We start from the raw sequence: 6044 nt of genomic DNA, 5'->3' as shown, positions 1-6044 counted from the left end.
ACTGTGTATTAGTCAAATATTACCGATCACGCAATTAAATCAAACCAAATGAATCTGCGGCTTATTTATTCATACCAATAACAGCTTTATTGCTCCATCTAAAGGGTTCTGTCTGAGCATCGTATCAGTCAGATGGTTGTTCTGCGACAGACTGCGAGCCAACAGTCTAATGAAGCCGTTTATGTAAATAAATGTGTTGCAACCAGAATCCAACACTGATGGACGGTCGCCTTAATAGTGATTAAATTAAGCAAACAGGCAGAAATACAGGCTTACAGCAAGTCTGGAGTTGTTTTATTTGAATATTATTACCTTTTTAGCTGCATTTTCCTCTTTACTAGTTAATAAAAATAGCATTTTAACTGCGACCCTCAACTTTCATGGTGGATGTTTGGCATCGACATCAACCAACACACCCTAAACGTCGATACTCTGAGCGTTTAGTTTTTATTGGCGAGCTTGTTGGACAAACGTTGAAGCGATGATTGGATCCTCTAGCACGTAAAATAAAAAATGTCTATAAAAAGTGTGAATAATATATTTCTGTGTGAAATGTGCACGTACAGCTCTGGGGTAACTAATTCTTTATGAATTTAATTACGGTTTTGCTCCCTGTGCGTCTCTTTATTAACTCCACGCGGTGAAATTTTCCCTGCAGGGCGGCAGGAGACAGAAAATCAATGGAGCTCTGCATTATCCCACCGTTACCAGAGACAGTGAACTAACAGCAGACTCTGTTCAACGCAGCTTCACGTCACGGTTTGTTTGTTTCGCTCAGAAACCAAATCTCAGCTCCGTTCACTTTCTGTTTCCGTCTGGACACGTTTGACAGCAGCAGCAGCCGTCGCCTGTCCGACTCGTCCGTCACCGGATCTTTGCTGCACAAAAACTACAAACTGTGCCTCCTTCCTCCTTTTTAAACAGAAGTTGTGAGAGTTACCCATCTGGAGGCTGATCGACCGGACGGTTTGTCGGCGGACACGAGTCCGGATTCGGGAAAATCGGCGTGAGCGTTTTAATCTTCGCCCTTTTACTCGCTTGACAAATTAATGAAGTGAGTTTCTGACAGCTGCAAATGTCGTCAAGTACAAAAGGGAGTCGGAGTCGATCCGGGGAGCGTTTAGCAGCGATTTATTACTCTTAAAGGGCAGAGCCGAGAGCGATAAATCACCGGGAACCCACCTGAAGTGAAATGTTTCTGTCTTGCAGGAGGAGTGAAAACGTGTCATCGACTTTTCTGACGAGCAGCCGGGAAACGGCCACAGAGCAGCTCGGCAATCTTCTCGTGGAGCTCCAGGAATCGATGTGGGTGAACCCTCGAGGGACGCTCGGCAGAACCGAACGTGGAAAACACCGCCGCAGGATTCTGCACGTTCGCCTTGAGCAGAGTTTCCTTTTGTTTTTCCGAAGCCGGATACGAAGGTCGAGCACGTCGTTTTACTGATCAGCGTTCATCACCTGGTGCAAGAAGCAGCTGATCAAGAGTCAGTCTGGAGCTTCAGGAGTTCATCGTCTTTAATATCTGCTGCTGTTCATCCAGAAGCAGAGATCTGGAGGTTCTCCGAGATCTGCGGTTCAGTTAGCGGAGTCCTGAGTCCAGAACAGAGTCGATGAGTTTCATGCATCGTAAAAAAAAATACTAACAAAACATTTCACGTAGCAACGGTGCCTGAAAAATTACAATTAAAGAAACAGAAAATTCAACAAAAACTGTGAAAAAAAAGGTACATGTTTGTGTTTCATGTCGCACTAAAACATATAAAACCAACTGTTCCTGCAGTGATTTAAAATAAATGCTGGGTACGAATGCTGCTCTTTAAATAACAGTTGTGGACATTTTTTAAAATGTAAAATGAGGCGGCTGCTGTTCGTCCATTCCAGGAACTCCTCAAATGTGCTTTAACATCATCTGACCCGGCAGAGACAGAAGAGACGGACGGCGTGAGGAGGTGAAGCCATAATCAGCCTCCACGGGCTTCTCTCTGCACCTGACGACATTTTAATATGTGTTCGACGTGTGCGGCCGATCGTGTCGGATCGTCCGGGTTAAAACTCAATCCGCAGAGCCGTCGTCCTCCTTTCATTCTGACCCACATCTGTGATCCGACACCAGGCCGGGGGATCGGACTTAAGTACAGCTGAAGCGGGACGTGACGGAAGCCCCGGAGGAAAGGTTTAACCGCCCAGGACAGAAAGGGAAAAAGTTCTGCAGGTTCTGTTCACTTCAACAACGGATTTAAAGTTTAAGTGGCTCATAAATAACTGCATGACTTTTTGTTGAAGTCGCGGGAGTGAAGGGTTTAGTCCTCTAGTGTCCTCTCGCTTTTGATCTTTTGTCACGTCGGCCTTTTGTTAAAACATTTTCATGCATCCGTGTTTCCCCGATCGATAGCCAACGGCATTATCAATCACTAATAACCATCACTAATCAACATTATTCCAAATTAACCAAAGCCACGTGACTTTGCCCTCATACGTGGCATGTTTACTGGAGAATGTTCGCTCTCATTAACCGCCACAGAAGTGTTTTGTGTCCTTTACTAGCTGAACGCCAACAACGCCGTCTACAAGCCAACAAGAACTAGTCGGAGGTCATTAGGTGCAACAGAAGTCTTTGTCATGGTGCCATTTACTCGCTGAAACCCCACAACGCCCTCTACAAGCCAACAAGAAATACTTGGAGGTCATTAAGCGTTACAGAGAAGAATCATTTCAGGTTCCTCAAGGAGCCCTATAGCCAGAGGGTCTGCAAAGAACCCCCAAAAGTTGCCCCAAAGGAGCCTCAAATGGTTCGTTTAGGCCTCTTAAAAGGCATTTCAAAGAACTTTAGCAAGAGCAGTTTCTTCATGGAACCATTTTCCAGATATTGTTCTTGTGGACTCACCTGGTTCTATTTCAATAACGAGGCTTTTAAATAATATTTAAGCACAAAAACTTTTTTGTGACGGATGTTTTTCACCGTTTTCTTCCGTTTTACAGACTGAATTATGAACTAACTAATTAAGTCAATGGTCTGTAGATTAAATGGATTTGCAGTTTCGATTTCATGCTGTTATATCGGCCACCAGACCAAGTCATTCCAATTAAAATGAAGAATCTTCAGCACTTTAAAGCATCACACAAAACACGTGAAAAACCCTAAATAAAGAGGTTCTTCAGCTGGCGATGGCACTTTAAAGAACCCTAGAGCCTCCTGAAGAACCATCTAAGAACCATTTGCCATCTAAGAACCATGGCACTATAGTCATTTTTATAGAAATATGTTTTGTAGCTCACAACGACTGGATGTAAAACTTTTTACTTCCAGTTGTACCATAGTTCCTGTATAATTTAGGGCAATGGATTTCTGCTGATATCCAGGATTTCATTATTTTTCCAGCTCATTTTAGCTGATTATCAACGTGTGCACACATTTTTTCCACCCAAATGCAGACAACATGAGGTCTCTCCTGAAGTGGAATGATCACTGACTGAGCTAAATAAGTGTTAAACTACTTCAACGTACATGTAAAACCTGCATTATTTATTTAAATGCAGCATTTTCAAACTAAACTGTAAACTTTGAGCTTGTTAGCCGCACTTCTCTAATTTCGTTTTAATTTGCACCCTTAAATGCATAATTTTGACGTGTCATTTTTTATTTTATTTTTTCCCTCCATAAAACATTACACAGCCGATTAGTACCCTGATGATGTTTCACTGCAGAGTCGCCACGTTAATGATGCATCACGGAAAACTGACCTTAGATCTGCCGCTAATGGTCCGACCCGCCGAGTTAATTTTGCCACCTGACGTCGATTCAGTCCATCGACGAAAATGTGCTTTGGAGGTGAAATTTCAGGTGTTTGGACACAAAAACAAAACCGATATTGGTCTCGTTTTCGGTTCCTGTGTGTTCTCGACATCAGTCTTTGTGTATGGTTACCGTGGTTACAGGTGTCATTCTGGTCTGTTGCGAGGTTAATGAAGTGTCTCTGCAGTCAACCCCTCAGTGGATACATTTATTTCTCGCTCCGTCCATCGGCTACACGTAGCATTAGCATTAGCATCAGGCGCTAGTTGGCGTCTACCTCGGAAGACTCGTTTGTTTGGTAAATTCATGTTTTCTGTCTGGGTTGCCATGGAGAACGACGATGTTTCTTCAGATGAAGACTAACGATAAGGTTAAAATTATTTTTTTGCACAAGTGTCGGCTCCTTTGTCACTGTATCGTGCCTGATTCTCGCTGAGTTTAGCTCAAAAAGGCATTTTTTTTTAATAAAGTCAAATAATATTGCTGACACCTTCTGGGGTTTTCAGACACTGAGGGTTGTTTATTTTTCAGAAAACAGGAAACTCAACTCTGAGGCTCGCCCTGAAAGATGAAGTGGAAAGAGAAAGCTGGAGGTGGAAGTAAATTCAGGACAGGTGGGACATTAAGTAAAGGCCCGACTCAGGGGGATCTTTTTTATTTATAGCGATCCTACTTATGTCTCATAATACGCCGTGATTCATGCGTATGACACCTCCGAGAAGGCTGGAGAACGATGCAGCCAAGAGAGAATAATGAAGAGCAGGAGTAAGTGGAATCACCCGACAGATATCTGCAGCGAGACGAGTCGAAATCGGGTTCGAGCGGGACAGAAAGATGCATTTTCAGTTGCCCTCGGTGGATAAACACGACCAGCGCCGAGCAGAAACGTGGCGGGAATCAAAGCCGCGTTTATGCGCAGAGCGTGAAGGAACGCCGGAGGGATAAAGAGGAGGAGCTGAAAGGTGAAGAGGTTCTCGGAGGTTTTAATGAGAACGGAAGGAAAGGAACGTGACGGGAACAAACGCCACAAGGTTAAGAGTCGACAGAAGGACGGAAACATCACACGCGGTGGAAGAGACGCCGTGTGGAGGCCAGAAGGCTGCATGTCGGTAATCCTGAGGGTTTATAGCGTCCGTGATGAGAAACACTTGTTCAGAAAAGGTTTCACACGTCTGGACGTCTGGTGGAATCTGATGTACTTTTCCCTAGAAATAAACATTTAGCTGAGGTGAATCTTAAGCATGTTGGAGATTTTCTTACACATCGATTAAATTCACCCGCGGACAAAACAACCGACTGGATGAAGCCTGTCGAGGGATGTAACAGGCGGACTTCAGTTCTTGCTGTTGCTGTTTGACTCGACGGACATGTGACACGTTTCAAACGTGAGTTCTGGTCGGAGGTCATGAATCACCACAGAAGTCTGTGTCATGGTGGCCGTTGCTACCTAAACTCCCATAACGCTCTCTACTTACCAGCATGTACTGCCTGTAAACCCAGTATTTAACCATAAGAGGCTCCACCTGGTGGAGCAAACAGGTACTACAACTGATCAACAACACTTAAAGTGCACATTGTCTTGGAAAATGGTATCCGTATATAATAAACAATAAATGATGGTTGAATGATTGGCTAAGTTAACCCACCCTTTTGTCTTAGCATTATACAGGTGCTGCAATCAGATGATTAACAGTCCTTATTTTTGACAACTTTGAACTGGTCCAAGCTAATGCAGAGTGCTGCGTTGATAAGTTGGCAAACTTGTAAACTCGACTCTTATGTCAAACAAGCTGTCCATGTAGCTGTCTCCAGAAATTTAACTCCTACAGCCATGAAATTGGGCAACAGCTACGTATGAAATGACTAAAACTGGACAAAAACAACCACAAAGAGACACAAAGTTAACAATATGAGACACTAAATGACAGAATGGGGGAAAAATTACTACAAAAGGACAAAATACAGCAAAGAGTTGAAAAATTGTCTAAAATCAGACACAAAATGTCGAAAATCGAACAAAAAGGACCATAAAGAGAATCAAAACTAACATTATGAGACAGAAAATTAACAAACTGGGACAAAAACATCTATAAAGAGATGCAAAATGATCACAAAAAAATGGCACCAACTTATTAAGCGTTTACTGAACATACACGAAGAGTCGATTAAAAACTAACTAATGTCAAAAAAAAGCTGTCTTTGTTTCTGCATTTTGTTCAAAAGATTTAGTTCAAACTCGCAGCTCAACAAC

The sequence above is a fragment of the Stegastes partitus genome, unplaced genomic scaffold (assembly GCF_000690725.1).
Source record: "Stegastes partitus isolate 25-593 unplaced genomic scaffold, Stegastes_partitus-1.0.2 Scaffold1518, whole genome shotgun sequence".
NCBI classification, from domain to species: domain Eukaryota; kingdom Metazoa; phylum Chordata; class Actinopteri; family Pomacentridae; genus Stegastes; species Stegastes partitus.
The sequence above is the reverse complement of the archived record's forward strand: the minus strand, read 5'-3'. Positions refer to the sequence as shown.